This window comes from Vombatus ursinus, unplaced genomic scaffold, assembly GCF_900497805.2.
Source record: "Vombatus ursinus unplaced genomic scaffold, bare-nosed wombat genome assembly UNPS02014811.1, whole genome shotgun sequence".
NCBI lineage: Eukaryota > Metazoa > Chordata > Mammalia > Diprotodontia > Vombatidae > Vombatus > Vombatus ursinus.
In genome coordinates this window covers 16811140-16833985 of record NW_020954589.1, presented here as the reverse complement: position 1 = coordinate 16833985, position 22846 = coordinate 16811140, and the positions used below count along the sequence as shown (strand labels likewise).

The 22846-nt window shown below is 40.9% G+C and overlaps 1 pseudogene; it reads left to right on the top strand.

Annotated features, from left to right (window-relative positions):
* The window catches only part of LOC114053362, a 65631-nt pseudogene that overhangs the window by 42096 nt on the left and 689 nt on the right, over positions 1 to 22846 (top strand).

The following is a 22846-nucleotide window of genomic DNA, read 5'->3' as shown; positions in this document are numbered from 1 at the left end:
GCTTGCTGAGTCATAACATGGAAAAGATATTCAAGGATAAAGTATTGATTTAATTGGGCATAGTTTCCCTGCATGTGGTGGCAGTGCAGATGACACAAGAATGTCAAGCCTAAGAAGGGTTGTTGAAGTCTCCTATGCTAGATTTTCTGCTTTCCAAGCTACACTTGGAAACTATATCAATGGTCTGGTCCTTGGGCCAATTAAATCTCTCTTTTAAAAAATAAACTATTTCTATTTTGATTTCCAAATTCTCTCCCTTCTTCCACCCTTCCTCTACCCATTGAGAAGACAAGGAACATCATACTCATTATACATATAAAGTTATGCAAAATACAATTCTGAGTTAATCATTTTCTGAAAAAAAGCAAGAAAAGCAAATAAAGAAAAAATATGATTCAATCTGTATTCTAAGTCCATCAGTTCTCTATCTGGAGATATATAGCATTTTACATCATGAATCCTTTGGAGTTGTGCTGGATCATTGTGTTGACCAGAATTACTAAATCTTTCATAGCTGATTCCAATTAAGTCTCAAGCAGAGTTTCACTACTTTTTTAGGAAAAAACTAACTTCACCCATATGGCAGGGACCTTAGTATAGGGTATTTCTACTATAACCCATTGTCAAGTATGTTATGGAGATAAGGTTCCTTCTAATTCTAAATCATGTGATTCTACAACCCCTCCCAACTTCTCCCTGAAATAGATGCTTGTCTTTTTATGTATGAATGAATATAATTGCAAAAGAGAAGCATTGTAAAGGAAATCATAAAGATATGTGAGTGGAAAATGAGGTCAGCTGGGTATGTGATGAGGGCAAGAAAAAAACTAATGGATAACTTAGGTGTTCTACTGGTGTCGGTGCAATGTTAAGACCTCAAGAGCAAAGCTGCAATCACATTGGGTGGACATGCTTACAGTGGACTACGTGGACAAGAGTCACACAGGATGAGAAGGCATGGTTAACTTTGAGTGTGCGTCAGTGAAGGAAATAATCATGGTTTAGAGATCAAAGATCCACTGACATACTAATGTAACCGCACTATAACTCAGATGCACTGTAACTTGACTCTAACATAGTGATGTCATTTTGGTCCTCTTTGAGAACAAAGGACAATGACCAACCAATGTAACTACAGGTGAGAAAACTGAAGTTCAATGAGATTGAATGAGTGCTGAAAGCAATTTAGTCTTGACCCGCCAACTCCAAATTCAGTGGTATTTTAACTGCACCATGCTTTTTAGTTTTAAATTTCCCTTCTAGCCTCTTTCTTAAAATACTTGTTGAACTACTGAACAACTGAATGAATAAATATGGCTCTGTTGTAGGTACTTTACCAAGGGAGCTAAATAGATATGGTCCTCTGTCTTCAAGGAGTTAACAGTCTCAAATAAGAAATAATAACTCAAGCAGAGATGTGTTCATGTGCTTAATGGTGACAGGGACTGATTTCATGATTTCATCGATATTGGGAACTCCCAGAGGAGAAAACTCCTTCTACCCATACAGCTCAGTACCTTCTCCAAAATTTATAGATTTAGTGAGTTGCCTAAAACACTGACATTAAGTGATCTGCTCATTGTATGTCAGAGTCAGTCCTTGAACCCAAGTCTTACTGGCTTCAAGGCCAAATCTCTGTCGATTTTGCTACATTTGCCTCTCTTTATGCAAAATACATCAATTAAAACATACATTCAAATTGGTTGGTGTGTCTTCTGTTAATTGTAGAAAGGAACTGAACTTCAGGGATACTTGCCCACTATAGCATCAGCCATTTCAAACTTCTTTATTTTTCTGAGATCTAGACAATTACTTGTTCTTTCTCCTAATCAATTAATAAACAAGTAAATTTAATGTGTATTATATTCCAAACACTATGGTAGGTGTTAGTGGTGAAAGAGGTGGGTAGAGGGAGTGAATACTTGGATACAGTCCTTGACCTCCATGATTTAACACTTTTAGTTGAGGAGATAACACACAGAGAGAATAGCCAGAAGTCTCTTATTTCATTTTAATGGAATCTTTGCTAATCACTCTTTTTCTCTTGGACTCTGCCCACAGAAATTCTCTAATTCTTTGTTCCTAGTATTCTAATCTCTCCAGTACCAAAGGGTCAATCTCAGTCAACTCCTTCCCAGTTTTTTATGAGTTTTCAAGTAGACTACCTTTCCCAGCTTCTTAAATCTCTTTCAGAGCATTCCTGGTCTCTCCTTTCTTTCCAAATCATAAGATCATAGAATCATAGACTTAGAGTTAAAAGGGAACTTAGAGGCTATTGAGGCCAACTCCCTCACGTTATGGACGAGGAAACTGTGCCACAAAATGGTTAAGTGCCTCACCCAGGATCACAAAACTGGAATTCTCTAGATTTTGCCATCGTGCCTCAGCTGCCTTCTTTCTCCACCCCTGGAATTCTCATCTCCCAGTAGTGAGTTTTTCCCAGAACTTCCATTTTGAGAAAGGGCCCTAATCAGCCATCATTCCTCCTCTGGACTTGGCCACCATGCCCCTACGTGGGTACTTCCCCGTTCTGCTTTTCAGTCCTCTTTTATGTGTTGTCTTCCCGAATTAGAATCCAAGCTCCTTGAGACTTCTGATAATTTGTTCTAGCTCACTGGAAATATTCAGGGACTATCTTTTATTTTGCTTATATTTGCATCCTCAGTACTTAGCCTAGTCTCTGTCATACATTAAGCACTTAATAAATTCTAGTTAACTTGATTAGTCAACAAGTTAGTAAGTATCTGAGGTGGGATTTTGAACTCAGGTCTTTCCTGACTCCAAGTCCAATAATTTTCCCACTATTCCATACTGCTCCCAGAGTTTCTTAAAAAGTCCCAGCTTTCTTTATAATTTCATTGATAGTGATTAGGACTTTCTATAAGAAAGTTTAACAGGTGCTGTCCAAATTCTGAAAATCCCATAAGTACTGAATGGCAGGAAGGCAAAATTTAAGTTGTATTTGCAACATATTAATGGAGCCACATCTCACACAGATCAATAGACCCAGAGCCAGAAGGGGCCTCAGAAGCTACCTAGTCTAACTTTACCTTTTTACATGAAGAAACTGAGGCACAGGGATGTCGAGTCCAAGGCCACCCGGGTAATAAACAGCAGAGGCAAGATTTAACCCAGCCTGTTCCTTTAGAAATATACTCTGCCTGCCTCCACCTCTCCAGCCCCCGTGCAAACTAACACATACAATACAACCATAAAGGGTAGGGGGAAGCAGGAAACTTTGTGACTTTGACAGCCAGTCATCTTTTAGAATAACTGGGAGATTTTTTAAAGAATAACTGGAAGATTCTAAGTGAGTATATTACAAGCAAAATTGTTGGAGAGGAGACATTCTAGGGCTCCTCATCTACCTTGATTGGCAGGTGCTCACTACATATGTATGTTCTGCAGATTGTGAAGGTTTGTGTCTTATCTGCACTACACAGAATGAGTTTTCCTCATGAAAGTCATTTGCCCTGTCTCTTTTTGCAGTACTGGGGAGGGTGGAGGGCAACTATGGAGTCAGTCAGAATCTAAAAGGTAAGGGCCTAGGAAAATAAAGACCTCATTGCCCCTAGACAAATTTTAAGCCTATAAATTATAGACAAGTTGCTGATCCACATCAGTGGGGAAAAGTATCTACATTGGGAGTTGCTACGCTGAAGAAATTATAGTTCTGGACAGTCCTTCCCCTCAAAACCAAGAAAAGTAATGCATCTCTATCCTATCACATCAATCCTCCACTAAGGTCTTACTTAAGGGCTTCATTGTAGCATAGAGAAAACCTTAGATTTTCAAAGGCTATGCCAAGAGAGTTCAAATTCTAGTAGGTAGTTCCTACTAAGTTGGAATGACTTTGCATGTGGGCCAAGAATCGTTATTGTTCAGGTGTGTTCTATTCTTTGTTACCCAGAGGACCATGGCATGCCGATACTGTCCATGGGATTTTCTTGGCAAAGATACTGGAGTGGTTTGCCATTTCCTTCTTCAGGGTCAAGAATACACGTTGTGTTTTTGTCCTTTGAGAACCAGACTGGCTAAATACAGCTAGGTCTTAATTATTGTAAATAATGAATCTCCCTGAAGTGGTCACATGTATTGAAACTGACACTATTCAGTTATAATTATGTAAAATATGGCAATTGGTTCTAGCTCAATGAAAACGTGCAGTACAAACTCAAATGTTGCAAACCACTCCAAGTTATTCACTATTTACACTAACTGAGATATAGCTATGCACAGAGGATCATTACCAGAAACCAGGCAACCACTTATTTCAGCCACAGAAACTGATGAAGACCCCAGGTGGTATAGTGACAGAGTGCTGGGATGGGAGTCAGGAAAGAAGACCTGAGTTCAAATCTGCCTTCAGATATTACTGGCTTTGTGACCCTGAATCAAGTCATTTAACCTCTGGTTGCCCTGGTTTCCTCTTCTGTAAGATGGGAGTAATAATAGCACCTTCCTCCCAATGATGTTGTGAGGATGAAATGAGATAATTGTAAAGTGCTTAGCACATTGCCTGGAACATAGTAAGTGCTATAAAAATGTTAGCTAACATTATTGTTACTGTTATAGTGTGGAGTGGCTCTGGGTCAGCCAGAGGAAGGAGTGAAATCTCAGCTATGAAGCAATGAAGTATTCCATTAACAGGAGGTTCACCATCCATCCCGTCACTCTGGGGAAGGAAATTTTGACTACAAGGACTAGTTGAAGAGATAAGATTAACCCATATGAAACGTTTAGTCCAAAGCAAAGCAAGATATAATTAAATGTTGGATATCATGTAGACTATGGGTGCTATAGGTGCTCAAGGAAGGGAGAGATCAACTATAACTGAAGTATGAACATTTTAAAAAGCATTTATTAAGGACTTCTTAAGCACTGAGGATACAAAAACAAAGTGAGATAACCCTTGCCTTCTAGAAGTTTACATTCTAGTAGAATACGTATAGGAATGGTGACCAATGAAAGGAGCGTCTAGGAAGTCAGAACATGTGAGCTGATTGTATTATCATATATCCATAGTCAGTTGACACACTCTTTCCAAGAACAATGATAGTGTGGAAGGAAGGCCAGAGGAAGAGGTGGGAAGTATAAGAATTTGACAAGATTGGAGGTGGACAGAGGAGATGGATAGCTAGATGGGATCTAAAGCTTGGTGGTCTGGTGGTTTGGGACTGGCTGATATAGTGGCCTAGTTGATTTTGAGCTAATTTGCCCACCAATCAAAACAACTCAGCCTAGAGCAGGAGTTCCAAGTAGATAACCTGAGGTGTGTGTGGGGGTCTGGGGGAGTGTAATTTTTCTGGAGGTACAGTCTAGTAGTCCTATTTCAGATAAGGAGAAGTAGGACAGTGGCAGAAGATGGCAAGATAGCTAAGGTGGATAGCTGGATGAGATCAGCTGGATGAGTACACATCGAGATGGTACTGGACCAGGAATCAGGAAGATGTGAGCTCAAATCCAGCCTCAAACACTTACTAGCTGTGTGACCCTGGACAAGTCATGTAACCTCTCTTAGCCTCCTCATCTGCACAAATGGAGAAGATGATGGCAACTTCATCAGAGGATTGTTGTAAGGATCAAGTGAAATAATAAATGTAGGGTGCTTTGTAAGCCTTAAAGTGCCACATGAATATCATCATCATCATCACCATCTCAGGATACATGAAGAAGGTGGACTTGACCTGGATCCTGAAGGGTGGATGGGATTTGAATGAGAGAGGACAGTCATCAGATCATGGGATTTTATACTGAAGAGACGTTAGAGAACATAGGATTTATAGCAGGAAGGATCTTAGAGATCATTTAGTCCAGCCTCTGCATTTTCACAGAGGAGAAAATGGACACCTAGAGAGGTATCAAATAGTAGAGCTAGTCATCTAATTCATTTCTAGTGGTCTTTCCATGATAAATGGGAATGACACAAACAAGGAATGAAGACAGTTATATGTATGCTTTGGGGCTAGTGAGGAGGACAACCTGTCAGAAGAGCACGTGTACCAGAGAAGCATAGCAAACAAGACTGAATAGGGAAGTTGGGACCAGATGGTGGAGGGTTATAAGAAATTGGCAGAGAATTTGATGCAGCACGCAATAGGGAGCCCCCCCCCCCCCCCCCCCGGGCTCCTATTAGAGATCAACATGATGAAAGCCCCCATCAGGAGTTTTCATTAGGCAATTCCACTGCTCATTAGCAGCTCCTGATGGGAGAGGAGGGTGAAACCTTAAGGTAAGTACTGTTTGTTTTCCACTTGTCTGTGCTGTGCCTTTCCCGCATTAGTTCCCTAATGGAGAAGTCTTATCGTTAGTTGGGTTCTATTCACTTGTCCCTGCTGGCTGGCTGACTTGTTAATTGAAGCAAGCAGAGATTTGATTTGGAAACCAGTCTCCTACCAACTGACTGTGAGTGGTTAATTATGCTGGTGTTATCACTACTGTGGTGACAGGCCAGCCAGGGCTCTTTCTTCAGCAGCATCAGGGCTCTGGTAGGTCAGATCTGTGGTAAGTTTAGCCCAATCTTATTAAGTAAATTGGTATGGTTTTTAAAGGTACAAATGGGGGATAGAGGATCACTGCATCATTGGGCAACAGGTGGTAGAGGGTGAAGACAGCTGGAGATCATTTAATCTATTCCCCAGTTTGGGATCAGGACTTCACCTGAAACATTGATCAATTAATTAACAAGGATTTATTAATTAACAAGGAGGAACACTCCCATGTGCCAGGCATTGTGCTATTTACTGGGGATATAGAGAACAATGAAACAGTATCTTCCCTCAAGGAGCCTACAACATATCCCAGAGTAATAAAACGGTCCCTTTTCTTAAAATTCTCCCAAGATTGAGACTTTCCTCAGCAATCCAGTTTCTCAAAATTCTTAGAGTGAGGGAGATCTTTCCATCTAACCCAAATCTCCTTTCTGGCTTCCCATGCCTATTTTTACACATTGGGCTTGGATCTTATTAGCTTCCCATTTCCTGCTTCCAGCTCCCCAACATTATTCCCTGCTATTCTCCAATATACAATCCTCTCTGTTGTAGTCAGGATGGTCTCCTCATTGAAGACACTATGCCCACTCTCATCTTTGGTGTTCATCATCTTCATAATCGAGCCCCACACACCTACTTTTCCCAGACTTTTTACATAATACCCATCCACTCCTACCACCACAAAGTCTTTGATCCAGAGATACTGGCTTCCTTCCTGTTCCTCTAACAAGATATAGGCTGCCAGCATTTTCACTGTCTAACCCACATGCCTGGAATGCTCTCCCTCCTCATCTCTCCCTCCTGGATTTCTTCAAGTCCCAGCTAAAATCTCACTTTCTATAGGAAACCTTTCCCAATCCTTCTTAATTCTAGTACTTTCCCTCTATTAATTATTTCCTATTTATTCCATATTCTTATTAGTTTGCATGTTATCTTCCCCATTAGATTGTGAGCTCCTTGAGGGCAGGGACTATCTTTTGCCATTCTTTGTATCCCCAGTAATTAGCACACTGCTTACACACATTTGGTGCCTAATATATGCTTATTGACTGACTATATATATATGCTCAATTGACTGTTGTCTAGTCTTGTCACCTTTCTGAGCCTCAATTTCCTCTGTAAAATGGGAGTAAAAGAAGAAAATGACAATTTTTACAACAGCTACCTTACAGCATTGCTAAGAGGTAAGTACTTAAAAAATGTTTATTGAATTGAATTGAACTGAACTGAAAGAAATTTGGCAACAATTTTCTATTGGTACAATTCTTCTCCAGGGTTACAATCCCAGTGGTTGTCTCTGACTTCAGTCTAGCTATTGCTTCATCTCTACTCTTAGATTCTCAAGTCCTGACCATAGCCTAGTGATCATGAGTCTGCTCCACTATCTTGCCTATATTGGTTCCATGTCTGTGGTAAGAAAATGTATACAAAACACTTTGTGAACTTCAAAGAGCTTTGAAAATGTCAGTTTTTATTACTCAGGTGTCTGTATGATCTCACTGATTCTGGAGTCCCTTCCAATAATGCTGACTGAAATTTCTCCCCAACCTGTGCAACTCTTTTCCATGAACTCCCATAAACTTGCCACCTGTAGTCCTCTCAAAGTTCTAGAGGACTTCCTTGCTTTCTCCTCACACTTTGAGAGTATCGGTGGAGTAGCAGCCTGCCTACTTGTTATCTTTTGCTCTTGCCACATGACCAGCCTATCTTCTTAGAGGCAACTAGGTAGCACAAATGGATAGAATATTGGGCCTGGAATCAAGAAAACCTGGGTTCAAATCCAGCCTCAGAAATTTACTAGCTGTGTGACCCTGCGCAAGTCACTTACCCCCCACCTGCCTCAATTTCCTCAATTGTAAAATAGAGACAATAATATAAGCTATCTCATAGGGATGCTGTGAGGATAAAATGAGATAATATTTATAAAGTGCTTAGCACAGGGCCTAACACATAGTAAATATTTAATAAATGCATAGTTCCTTTCTCTGCCTGTCATACATTTCCTTGATGTCTTTTACTCTCATTTTTCAGAGTTGCTCAGTGGTTTTTTATTGTATTCTGTTCATACCCACCATACACATCTCCATTGCTTCCTGTATTTTCAATTTAATTTAATTCAATTCAATAAATATTTATTTAGGTGCTCATTATGTACCTGGCATTGTGCTAATGGTACAAATAATAAAAATAAAGACAGTCCCTGTCTTCAAGCAGCTTACAATTTAATGGGGAAAGACAACCCACAAAAGGAAGCTGAAAAGGGCAAGTGAATGGGATGAGGACATATTGGAGTGGCAACCAAGCAGAAGAGTTGATGGAAAATAGAGTTATCTGGAAAGTTCAGATCTGAGCCCTCTATAAAGGAAGGCTCTGGGAGGAGTTTATTGATTCATCCTCCAGCCCTCTAATCAGAGAGGAGAGAAAACTGAGGAAGTTGAAAAGGTGTTGAGTATCAAAACACTGAGTCAATCTGCATGGTGATGAGATTTCAGGGGATCAGCTTATCTTGGGTGAGACATGATGTTCTGTAGAATGGAAACCAAGCAGAACTATTAATGGAAAATGGAGAATTACCTGTATGATACTCATCTTTAATTTAGTGGAGGTAGTTGTATTTCCAAGTCTCATTCTCATATTAGCAACACTAGTAGAATGCTAATATTGAAAAGAGGGCCATTTGCTTTCTTGGGAAGCTTAAGGTCAGTAAGAAGGGTTTGCAATTTCCCCAAAGCAATCTATCTTACTTTCCTTGTCCTATATTGCCTATCCCAAATATCCATACTGATGGATAAGTTTTATAGAGTGTCCCTCCAAATACATGTTGAAATGGGGCAATAGACATTCTTTAAAAGCTAGGGTTGTTCCTGTGCAGATGGATAGGCTAAACTCCTTTGAGTGATTACAGCTCATTTCTAGGAGGTTCTACAATTTTCTGGGGCTTGATACAATCAGTACAGTGTCGTACAGAAACAAGAGAATCTGGAAGACTTTACCATCCGCAGGAAATCCCTTTCTGATATGTACTTTGTGCTCCATCATGATAGTGGTGAATACATTGTCATCATCATCATCATCATCATCATCATCATCATCAAGAGCTGGCCTTAGAGCTAGGAAGGTCTTTGTCCAAGTCCTGCCTTTGACATGTACTGGCTGTGTGACCCTGGGCAAGTCACCTAACTTTTCATTATTCTAGGCCAGGCTCTAAGACTATAAGTTTCAGAGAAGGTTCCAATCTGTACCAGTAGTCAGAGTTTTATTCATCTGGAAGTTCCCTGTACTAGTGATATAACAGATCCAGCCTCTATTCCCATCACAATCATTCTTATTACAGTCCCTCCAAGTTAGACTAGCTGCTCCAGTGAAGTCTATTCCAGTGGTCTTAAATTTTACCATGAGGCTAATCCCTTAGTCTTTCCCTGTGTTCAGATTTTTCAGTCCTGATCCACGTACCTGATCAAGCCTTAGCCCAAGTACTGGGTTTAGTAGGCCTCAAGATGTACTCACTTGACCAGTTCTCCAGGTAAGTCCTATGTTCCTTACTTTTTTCAAAGACAGAACATACCCAACCTCATCCCCCTTTGGAGTGATGTTTCTGTACTAACTCTCTTTGTCTCCTCCTGGCTCTGAACCTGACTTTATGTACTTCAAAACCATGCTTCAGCAGCTATCTCAACCTGGAACTTCCTTCAAAGCCTAGGGCCTCCTCACTCTGGAACTTCTAACCACCTTTGCAGCCTTCTCACCCTGAAATTTCCCTGCCAAGCTAGCTCTTTTCTCACATTGGTGTGTTCCTCCTAGGGCCTCCATTTTGTGACAGAGCAAAGGCCAAACAAGTTTTATTCCCTTCCTAACTCTGCTTACTGACTTTCTAGACTTCAAAACCAACCCTCTGCCTGGTTATTTTCTCCCCCCACCCCTTCTCTTATGTGTGTTGTCTTCCCCGTTAGAATATAAGCTCCAGAAGACAAGGACTGTCTTTCTTTTTGCTTATGTTTGTATACCCAGTGCTGAGCACAGTGCCCAGCACATAGACTTAATAAGTTATTGTTGCCTGTCTGCCTATCACTTGCCATGTCTTCTCAGTAAATAATAGGCTAATCAATAATGAGTGGAACACACTGGATTGGGGCCCATAAGAACTAGAAATGGTTCTCTGGGGACCCAATCTTCCATTGTGAGTGGGAGCTGGGGACATGAGCCCACAAGAGGGTGCTACACTTTCTGCTCATCTAACTCCTAATCTTGCTTTAAGGCCCAGGGCCACTACTATCTCTACCAATCACTTGGCACGTAGCTTATATTACCCACTCTTTTTGTATATCTTTTGATGGACACTGTCTTATCTTCTCTTTAGTTTCTTGGTCCTTTCAGGTCAAGGATGGTATGTTCTATCTCTTTGGCCTCTGATGCTTAACACAAATAAGGCTTTTTTCATAAGATCATGAGAGATTGTCTTCTTCAACTCCCTCATTTTACAGAGGAGGAAACTGAGGCTTAGAGGAAGTAACACCTGATGTTACACAGGTAATAAATGGGGATTCAAATCCAAGTCCTCTGATTCCAAATCCAGTACTCTTTAAAAAAATAAAAATTAAAAGACAACCTAATTGCCTCTTCTTTATTCTCCTCCATCTCTTCCTTCTCCCCTGAGAATAATTGAAAAGGCTAAAAAGTAGAGCCAAAAAGTCATTCTTGAACATCCAGGTTTTCTGACTCTAATCCAGGATTGTTTCCTTCACACCTCACTGTGTCTTTATACATAGTATTTCAATAAATGTTTATTGCTTGCTTCTGCTGATTGAATGATTAAAAACTGACCATGAGATCCAAAAGCATTTTTAAAATGTTTATTTTCATTGATGTCTTTTGTATTTGCAATAAAATAATTTCCAAAAACATCTCTCCCTTCCTCATCTATGTAACAAGCCATACCTTGTTTAAAAGAAAATTAAAAAGAGAAAAAAAAGCAGTTCAACAAAACTAATAACACTTCAACCAAGTCTGACAGTATATACAATATTCTATACCTATAGTACTCCACCTTTGCAATGAAGAGAGAGCCAAATGCTTTTTTAAAGGGGGGGCTCAGAGGTAGGGCTCAGACACAGAGAGTTGTTCTTTTCACAGGAAAGTAGTTTTGAAAAGTGACTCTGAGGCTGGGACTCCAGCTTGGAGGAGGTTGAATTGGTCAGTCAGGCGGATGGAAGATTAGCAAGGCATGGGATGGGGGAGGGACCTCTCTGGTGTCACAAAGGCCTTGTTGCTGACAGCATAATAGCTCCCTGGCTGTCCTGGGCATTTAAATGACTAACAGCAAGAAAATGACAGGGCATAAGCAGTAGTCAAGTCCTCTGGGCAGGGATCTTGCTGGGAAGTCACGGAGAGAGAGGCAGAGTCTTATTTCCCACCAGAGTGGAGGCTGAAGCCATTAGGATGAAGGATGGGCCTGTACCAGCCATGAGATCCCAATGTGTTGGCAAGCCTCAGGATAGTAGATCGTGGCAGAAATGAAAGTGTGAAAGCTAGAGCTGCTAGGGAGGGTAGCACTATAGTAGATTAGGACACTAGACCAGAAATATATTGCATTCTGTGCAGGTGTATATATTTATAGCTGAATAGCCCTTTTCCCAAGGACATCCAAGGGTAAGCATCCTCTTCCTTCCTCTCTCCCCACCCCCACCTCCTTTATCTTTATATACAATACTGCATCCCCTGGATGGATTGAATCCATATAATTCATATTAGTTTCTAAACTTTCATAAAATCTCCCCTATGAAGACCCTTTTATGGAAAATTTTGGGTTTACAGTCTGTCCTCTGGGCTTTGTCTCTGAACACTTGTTACGCAAAGTCACAGGGAGAAATTTTCTCTGAATGATCAAAGGTACTGTTTTGGTGTGGGGAAGAGGGGTCTAGATATGAGGCATGAGTGGGAATGGATAGTCACAGACTGAGTGGCTAAGTAGCAGAAGTGGGACAGCTTGGAAGGGAAAGTTGAAGAGCAAACACTAAGGACACCCTGTTGGGAATAGGGCTTCAAACAATACGCCTGGCCCAGAGATAGCTGGAGGAAATCCAACAGAGACAGAGTAAACAGGCTGCTACATACCAAAGTGGGGGATAAGAGAGGCTGTGGGTGAACAATGGAGTTTTAAGATAAGCAAAAAGACAGCATTAAAGAATCAGGGCCTCAGTTTTTATATCTGTAAAATGAGGGGGATGAACTAGATGACTTCTAAGGTCAGTTCCAGTTCTAAAAGTATTTATTATCCTGTTCTGAGTCTGAGTTCAATTTCTGACTCTGCAACTTACTATGGGTGTAACTTTGGAAAAAAGTCACTTCCCCTCTGTGGACTTCAGGTTTCCTCAGGTATAAAATGACAGGGTTGGACTATGTGATCTCTGAGGTATCTCCTAGCTCTGAATCAGATGCTCTTTAGTATAACAGTTGACATCATGGGTATGTGGACGTAGGGAAAATCATGGAATAAAGGAGGGGGCCCCTGGTGAGGCAGTTCCAAATTTTCCAGTGTCATGTCATCTCATGTGAGCTGGTCAAGGAAGGCTGGCCAAGGAGGCTCCCCTCATGATGTTTAGCCTGCCTGGGCTCTTATTTATCTTACTGGCTTAACTGATTTTTAGGTCTAGGGGTATATAATTTATGGTATTCATTTAACATGTTGTGGGGAACTCGGGTTTCTCTAGCTCAAGGATTCTTAACCTTCCTTCTGTCATGGACTCCTCTGGCAGTTGGGTAAAGTCTAGAGACTCTTTCTCAGAATAATGTTTTTAATTTTAATTTTCATTTCATTTCATTTTTAACATTCATTTAAAAATTTTTTGATTCCAAATTCTCTTCTTCCCACCCCTTCCCCACCCATTTTTTTTTAAATTCAAGAACCTCAGGTTAAGAACCCCTGGTTTAGAGGATACGATTTTAGTACATGATAGTAATAACTAACCTTTATATAGCACTCACTATGCTCCAAGCACTGTGCTAAGTGTTTTAACAATTATCTCATTTGATCCTCACAACTACAGTTAAAGGTAGGTGCTATTATTATCCCCATTTTACAGATAAGGAAACTGAGGAAAATAGAAGTTAAATGACTGGCCCAAGATGATAACTAGTATTTGAGGCCACATTTAAACTCAGGTCTTCCTGACTTCAGGCTCAGAGCTCTATATACTGCACTACCTAGTTCTTGCTTGTGGGAAATCCAAATGGGATGTGTCCTACTATTCCCCTGCTCCTCAAGTCATACTTAAAGAAGGATAATATCTCCTTTTTTGTTTTGTTTTGTTTTTTTTTTTTTTTGCTGGGCAATGGGGTTAAGTGACTTGCCTCCTAGCTCTTTAAACAGATCAAAATCTCTTCCTAAATCTCTATCCATGTGAGAGAAATGATTATTTCTCTCTTGTTATTAATAACTAATTATTGAAACAGAACTAAGTGTTTCCCCCTTTTCTATCCAGAAATTGACCAGTATAGGGAATCTTTCTCAAAGATTTACCCAGGCCAAGATTTAATCAGACAGTAAAAGAAATTCTAAATTTGGGCTAATAAGAGGATTCCTGCTCATTGTTTACTCAGACAGGTCTGGGAAAAATGTGGGTTCTCCCTTTTGTCAGAACTTTTTTTGGTACACAAGCAAGAAGAAAGATTTGGCTTTTCTTTCCCACACGTCCCAAGGCTAAGCTCAAAATGATGCTGCCAAACTTGTAACGAGAGAGAGAGAAAGAGGGAGTCTATTTGGCTCTTTCCAGAGACTAATATCTTTATGGCAATGCTCTCTAAGCAGCAGCCTGGGAGGCAAGGAGTTACATAAGAAAGGTACAGACACTGCAGATAATGACTATTGGGACTTTTTAGCCTTACCTGTGTGCAGCATCATTAGCAACAACAAAAGATAACCAGAGAAAGAAATGTATCCTATTACACTCATGGAATATATTATCTAGAAAAACGTCTTGGAATGATAATGTCTTAAGTAACTTCTCTTTCCCTTCAGTTTCCTTTGCTGTAAATTAAAGAAGTATATTAAATAGGCTTCTAGTTTTATGATTATTTAAAGTATAAGGCAGGAGGAGGGAAAAACAACTGAGGAATTCATTCCTCAACCTCTAATCCTCTCTGGCTGGGGCACTTTCCATATGGAGCTAAGTATGTATCCTGGCCCATCTGAAAGTCCTATGACTGGGCCATTTTCAATGACACACGTGCTGGTCATTTGTTGAAAGGCATGAGCAACCAGAGGTTCTTAGTTAATCCTTTGATCCCTTTGATGGTGGTGGTGGTGGGCAAAGGGAAGGAGGGTGTCAAAGACAGTTAGCCACTGAGGAATAAGAGCTGCCAACTTAAAAGAAAGAACTTCTGCTCCCTCCCTCCTCCCTTTTTGTCTCTCTGTCTCCTGTCTCTTTCTCTCTCTGCCCCTCTCCCTCTATCTGTGTGTGTCTTTCTGTCTCTCTGTCTGTCTCTCTCTGTCTTCTTTGGAGCGCAATGGATCTCTTTGAGTCTTGAGAGAAGTGGCGAAAAGTTTCTCTCCCCACTTTAGTTCCCTCTATCCCCTATAGCAGCAGCTGCTGATACATGGCAACTAGAAACATGTGTTTGTCTAAATGGGTCAAAGGATGGGTTCCTTGGGTTCTTTGATGACTTCTACTTTCTGTTTCTTTTCCTGAGAATAGGTGACCAAAAAGTACCCCTGAGATGGATATTTCCAGCCTTAGTTGGCTACCTGGTGAGCTCAAAAAGGCCAGAGTCATTGAGAGGTCTGGGTACTGGCTGCAAAACCTTTGTGCATCTGCACCTCTTTTCAGAGGAGAATGAACACAAGCTATGTTCTGGATTTCCGGAAGTTATGGACCTTGAGTCAATTGCTCAAGTACTACAGAAGAACCAAGATGAAGATAAAATTTCTGTTCAGTTAATCCTGCAGAGTATTTCTTGTTTAATTATCAACTTTTTTGTCTGTTTCAGGACCCCTTTATACTCTTAAAACTTATCGAAGATGCTCTCCTTCCTACCCCAAATAAAGAGGTTTTGTTTATGTGAGTTTTAACCAGGGGTGTGTTGGAGACACTTTCTACTGGCTTATAAGAGCCAGTGGAGTAGAGGGCTGTGGTCAACTTTATTTAGGTGTGCATTTTAGCTCTCAAACATTTCGTCTAGCCTATAAAGTGTGTGTATATATACATATACATATATACATACACACATGCATACATACATATACACACATACATGTATACACATATATATATGTATGCATATGTATATGTATAAACCAGGATGGATGGATAATGAAGTACACCTGGGGATGACTAGATGAGGGGGTTTTGTGAGTTTTTAGTCACATCAGTGAGGGAAGTTCAACCCCAAGGAAGAATTCCAGAGTTAAGTGGATCACCTACACCACCCCTGCCACCCTAACTTCCCACTCCACAGGGAGAAAGACATGATCTCCAGTAATCTTGTCTCCAGAGTCTTGTTTCAGTTGAGGAAAGGACATAACATCAGGGCAGATGCGAAGGCTTTCCAGGTAGATGAATGTGAGCAGTGTCCTACAGCAGTAGCTGTTGCCTGATGGGTCCTTTCAGATCAACCTAGATGGATAGCTCAGTAAGGCAAGAAAAAAATATAGATCATAAGATATGATGAATGTACCCCCAGACAAGGGGTTTATTCTAACAGGGCAATGACATTTACCTCAGGCCCAGATTAAATGAATCTAAAAGGACACTAGAAATAAGTCTCCCCATATACAGTTTAGTCTAAAGCTAAAAGAGGTCTTACCTGGAGGAGTTGAAAAATCTTCGATTGGGGACTTTTGCACCTCAGGTCAGTATTTCAGGTGCCGTACAGTACGAGGTAAAGAGCTGCCTGTGATTGTGTTAACAACTGAATGTGGGGATCTGTTTCCCTTTCCTTACTGGCACAGGAGTCACTTGGGGGAATTGTTTGACTTTAAAACTCTTGAATAATGAGATTAATTAACAACGATTTGTAAGTGCATAGGTTTCCCTGTTAGTCATGTTTTGTTGGTAGCGTTCAAACAATTTTTTTAAAGTTTTGATTTCTGTGGGTCAACTGGCAGTAGTGGGGGCTTGGACCCAAATGTAGCATGGGGCCCCCAAGAATGGGGTGGATAAGAGATTACTATTTACCTCCCGGGGTTGTTTTAAGTATCAAATGATATAATATTTGTAAAGTGCCTAGCAAACAAATACATATTTAATTAATGAATGCATATTTCCTTCAACATTAGCAAATACCATCTTGGTCTCTTCTATGTCATTCCTTTCTCAGACCCAATGCCAATGTTCTTCTAAAGTCCCATATCCCATACAGTTCCATTCTTCTTTCTCAGCTCAAAATCCCCTATGAAGGTATCTCCAAAAATCTCTTATAAAGGTATCTCCTTGGAAATCATCTTTTTTGGGGGGGGGAGGTGTGAGGCAATCGGGGTTAAGTGACTTGCCCAAAGCCACATAGCTAGTAAGTTTCAAGTGTCTGAGGCAAAATCTGAACTCGGGTCCTCCTGACTCCAAGGCCAGAGCTCTATCTACTGCAACACATAGCTGGCCCCCCCTTGGAAATAATCTTAGGGACAAGTCTGACCATGCCACTTCCCTGCTCAAAAAACTTTGCCTAGGATAAAATGCAAACTCCTCAGCATGAATTTTAAGGCCCTACATTCACAATCTGGCTGCAATGTATCTTTGGAGCTTTATTTCATACTACTTTCTTTTTTGTACTCTATATTTCCATCTAAACTGGATTCTTACCTGCTCCCCAAACAACATCCCCCTTCCCACCTCAGTGGGAAATACCCTTCTGTGTATTTGCATAAATTGTGCTCCATGCCTGGCGTGGACTTCTTTTTCATGGCTGTGGTGCTTTCTGGGCAGGCTGCAGTGAGACTAAATTAAGGAGATAATGCATAAAGGTGCTTTGCAAACTTTAGAGCCAAATTGGTAACTTAAAAATGCTCTGAGACTTTTGGGACATCATATATCTGTGCATGCATATTTTAAACAAAGGAAAAGAGAATATACACATTTAGAAATAACATAACAGGGTAAAGTAATTAAGTCTAAATAAAGGAAATCTAGTGCTAGATTGAGTGACACTGCAGTTTACATCAGTTATTACTGATCATAACCTCTCAGAAACCCTATCATCATTCTATAAGGCTCTCAGTGTAGGTGCCTGACATGGTAGGCTTTTGTTCAGTTCCTTTAATTGAACTGAATCCAGTCTAACCTCCTGCTGACTGCAGAAATCTCCAGTGTTGATAGGATGGGAGGAAGAAAATACCCTTGAAGGAAGAAAACAAACATTAAGTATTTACTACATATGCCAGGCATTATGCTAAGTGCTGTGTACAAAGACAAGCAAAAGAAATTGACAATTCCTGTTCTCAAAGAGCTTACATTCTAATGCGGTAAGAAAAGACACAAAAGAGAGCTAAAAAGGGTGAGTAAAGGAGAGAGAGAAGGGAGTAGGAAGTGAAGATATCCAGGAGATGGGTATGTTTTTGAAGTCCAAAAGCCAGGACCAGGGCCAGGAAGGGAAGGAAGGCCAGCCTGGGTCCCTCTCACAAAATGGAGACTCCAAGAAGGAACTCACCAGTGAGAGAAGGGAGCAGTTCTTCCAGAGGGATATTCATTCCAAGTTGAGAAGGCTTGAGGGATAGTTGGATGTTCCAGACAAGGAGACCCCAAGGCATTGAGGGTAGTTCCAGGGTAAGAAGGGGGTATGGCTTTGAAGTCCAGAAGCCAGGAACAGGGGCCAGGAGGAGAAATGGTTGGTTATCCACTCTCTACTGAAATATTTCCAAAAACATGGACTGCAATTTTTATTAAGGTGGCTCATTTTGATGGATCTCTCAGTTAAGAAGTTCTTCCTTTTATTAAACTGAAATCTGCTTTAATGAAATGTCCATCAATTAATTGGCCCTAGTCCTGCCCTTGGAGGTAGAACATAGATTAAGACTATGTCCTCCTCTTTGATGCTACATCATATGCACTTGATTTCTACCTTGCCCCTTCTCCCCTCCAATGTTAGGATAGGATCTTAGTACTTTGAAAGGTGTTGTTGTTTGTCCTTTGTTTTCTAAGAGGACCATTTACATCAAGAGTGATCTCTTGACTTGCAAGTGACTTGGATTTAAGTGAGGTAGAGTTGTACAAAATCATCAGCCTCACTCTTTCTCCCTGAGTCCAGTGTCAAGACAAAAGTTAGGACAACTGTGGATGGCCCAGGATACAGAGGATGACTTTGGCATCAAATGTTAACTAATATAACCCCCTAATTTTTTTTTACAGATGAGAACACAGAGGCTCATAATTTATATTTATAATAGTGCCATTTGCAAAATTGGTTCTCTATTTAGTATAAAAGAAAGAAGCAACTACCATTGGGATTCAAAGGGGCTTGGGATACCTTGCTCTATACCCAGCCATGTGCTTTGTATGCCAGGTTCATAGCTTTCAGGTTTCCTGAAATACAGGAATCAGCTTATCAAGGACTTTACCTTCCTCCCCATAGTCCACCCCTCACTTCAGATTCTGAAGAAAAGTTGCTACTTATAGAGCTGAAAATTATAGAAAAATGGTTAGGGGCTAAGAATCTAGGTTTTCCCCAGCAAGAGGAAAAAGTGAAAAAAGGTACACAATGTACGAACATGAATCAGATACAGAACAGGTCGTTTATTCCTACTTAGAAACAGGAATAAGTATTAAAGAATCATAGACTGATTAGAACAGAATCCAGTAAATTATCATTACTTGTATAGTTCATTGGAAGGCTAATATTTAAGCCTACTGTATGCCAGTGAATGTTTATCAACCAGCTCTCAGAAGAAACGCTATGCATAGCACTTTTAAATTTAAGCTGCATTATTATTTTCTCCATCACTTTCTAAAGTCTGGACAATCATCAGAATAATAAATCAAGTTTTGATTTGTAGCATTTGCCCATTCCTGAAGTGTAAATACTCGATGAAAACTTAACAAACTAAAACTTAACAATTAGCTCTCTCAGGATGCAGTTCAAACTGGCTTCAGCACACCCTTGCTCCACTTTGCAGAGGAACTGTGATGCTTCCTTCCCATCAGGGCCACCTCAGAGCCACCTGAATCCTGAGTCTCAATGATCTGGTCCATGTGGGCAGTAAGCGATGTAAAATCTTTTTGGTTCATAGTAGGCCTCTTGATATAAGATGGTGGTGATGGGCAGCTACAGCACCAGGGACAAAGCCACAGCATGGATAATGACATTTCTAGCACACTCAATTCTTCGTCACCCATAGGGGTCATCTATAGTAAAGTGCCTAAGAAGTCATAAGCCTCCTATATGCAACATGGATACATGCATGGCTATATGCAACATGTCCCATGATTTAAGTTAATTCTGAGGCATTGCTATTTGCTTAGTATCCTCTGCCTCACTCTTCAAAATCTTCCACTTCCTGGGAACCACACCAGCGGGATGATAACATATATTTGTTTCCTAGATGCTTATGAGGAGGAGCTACACTCCAGCCTCCACCATGGCCAAAATAGGACTCTCCCTCCCTCCCCTTGATACACTGACTCAGAATTACTGCCAACTCAATCTAGATCAACTTTTTTCCAAGTAAATACACATTTAACACAGTTATATAATGATAGTTTCACTTCTTCCATGTTGTTATAACAGAAAGGAAGTCACCCACTAATAATACCATTCTTTGGTCTCCCAAGCCTTTTCTGGGAAAGAATTGCTCAAATCATCCCAGAGAAAAGGAAGGGGGACCTGACCTACTTCTCCAGAGCAAATGGAGCCCATTATTAATGGGGCAAAGACCTTGAGGTCCAGGCAACTCTGCTAGAAAGGAACAATGAAAGGTAGAACTATGTCCAAAAACAGCCCATTCTTATCAGGTAAATCTTCCTGGAGATTGGATTCAAGACATAGCACTAGACCAGAGAGCCCTTCTCTTTCCTAGGGTGGCACTGGTTCATCACAGACATGGCTGTTGGGAGGTTGTGCCTCTGATCTGGGCAGACTGGTTCATGACAGCTGCTGACTAGCAAGGATAAAACCTCTTGCTCTGAGATAGAGTAAGTGGGTCGTTTTGCCAGCTGGGGACAGATTGAGGGTCATTTTGGTTACATGGGTACTCTTAGCTGTCACACAGAGCCCAGCTGGGCAGGAATAATTATCTACTTCATCCTTTGTTAGGGGAAACATATACAGTCCTGCACCCAGCCCAACATGACATCACCATCCCAATATTCAAATTGGCAACATTCCCACTTCCCAACCTCTGAGGTTCTTGTAACAGCTCCGACTTGGTAGTTTGATTCATCAGCAAGCATTTCACCACTCTGGTAGGTGCCAACAAGTTCCACAAACAACCATATGTAGTGGACGGCACTGACAAAATTCCTCCACTGGTTCTGACCCCCAAAGGTGACTGTACTTTTGATTGTTCAGTCCTGTTCTTTCTAAGCCCTAAAGCACTTGGCCGGTATGGGAATTAGTAAAGATGAAGACCTTTTCTTCCCCATCCCTTCAAGGTTCTTTCAAATCCAGCCATACAACTTGGAGCTCAACCCAATGGGAGGAGGTCTTTCCAAGAACAGAGTATATTTGTTACCAGGTTAGTGGCTACTGAAATCCAGTTACTTGTGCCTCATGAAGGGTGGAAGTCATTGGTAAACCAAGCAAAATGGCATTTCTCAGGATGTCATGTAACCTTATAGTTGTTTTGGGCTTTTTGGGGGGGAGGGGTGGTGGTACATATTGGGCTAGCAGAGGAGACAGGATTTCCAAGGCCTGAAATGGAGGCTTCAATCTTTGGCATAATTGCAACATGGTTTTGGAGCACACTACTAACACAGAAGCAATTGGGGCAAGCACAATTTTAAATGCACCACTTCCAATTAACAGTAGAAGCTTCTTGTGCCTAACTCATATCCACTGCGCCACCTAGCTTCCCTTTACTCCTTACTAATTAGTCAACCACAGGGATAGAGAAAAAAGCATTGGTTGGGTAATGTTACCCCTTCCTTACCACTCATCCTGGGCCTGGGCTACCTGGTCTACAACATTAATGAGGTCAGAAGCAGCTATAGTGATGGGCTTGATGACTTTGTTTATCTCCCTGTAATTTACTGTGAGCAAATGCCAAACAACAGACATCTGCCTACCTCCCAGGCCACACAGGGTTATTTAAGGGGAGTTGGTTTCATTGTCTTCTGGCTCAGGTCTCAGAGTGATGTAGAGAAACTTCTAGATTAGAGGTTTCCTACTGGAGATATTTCCCACTGGATTCCCCTGTCAGTTCCCACCCCAATCATCAGAGCTTCTTTTACTTGCTCTATTAGCAAATGATTACTCCCTTTGTTTTTCGTTTTTGTTTTTAACGGTTTACAAACAATAGTTAGGAGTGAACCTGACTCAGGTTGGTACAGTTAATTCAGGTTTTGTGCTGGAACAAAACAAGGCACTCCTAAGTCATTCAACAGTTAACAACTTAGCCATATCACAAAAAGGATATTCAAAACAAGGACACAATTACCTTGGACAGATATGGTTCCCCTTGTCTCTATATGGAAACTTATCTAGTCTGCAGGGTAACATGTGGTGACTCCTGTGGCCTTGGAACATCCCCAAAGTCTGAAGGACCCCAGTTTACATGGTGAGCCAGATAATTATGGCCAGAGACTACCAGGAAGCTGCATCAAGGCAGATGCCTTAGCCCCCTGACCCAACCAGGTCTCAGGGACAACTTTTTTTTACCTTTGGGGGGAAAACTAGCCCAACTCATGTCTTGGAGAGAGAGGTGAACCCTAGTAGATAGTGGTCCTATTACACCATCTGTTCTAGATTTTGCCCAGTTCCATAAATCAAAGTCCTGTTCCTCTGCTACATAAAATGTTGATAACCCTTTTTATGGAAGAGACTGGGGTTAGTGCAAACTTGGGTGTGTGCTCTAACTCCATTAGATCAAACGCTAAGAGCAGAAGCTATATATATCTCCTTTGTGCAAAGAAAGAGGCTGTCTTTTGTGGCTTCAGATCAAGACTTGTGGGCCAAGCCAAATGTTTATTTTTGAGATCAATCAACAAGTATTTATTAAGCATTTACCACGTATCCAGCACTAAATTAAATGGTGGGGATACAATTAAAAATAAAAAATAGTCCCTGCCCTCAAGGAGCTTAAATTCAAATGGGAGATGGGGAGTGTACTTTTAATTTTTTGTTTCCTATTACTTTTGGTGCATGTGGGAAAGTAGAAGTTAGTTGATGTGCATGGAATATCACAGTCTTGATATGTTATCATTAAGTTTTGTAACTGG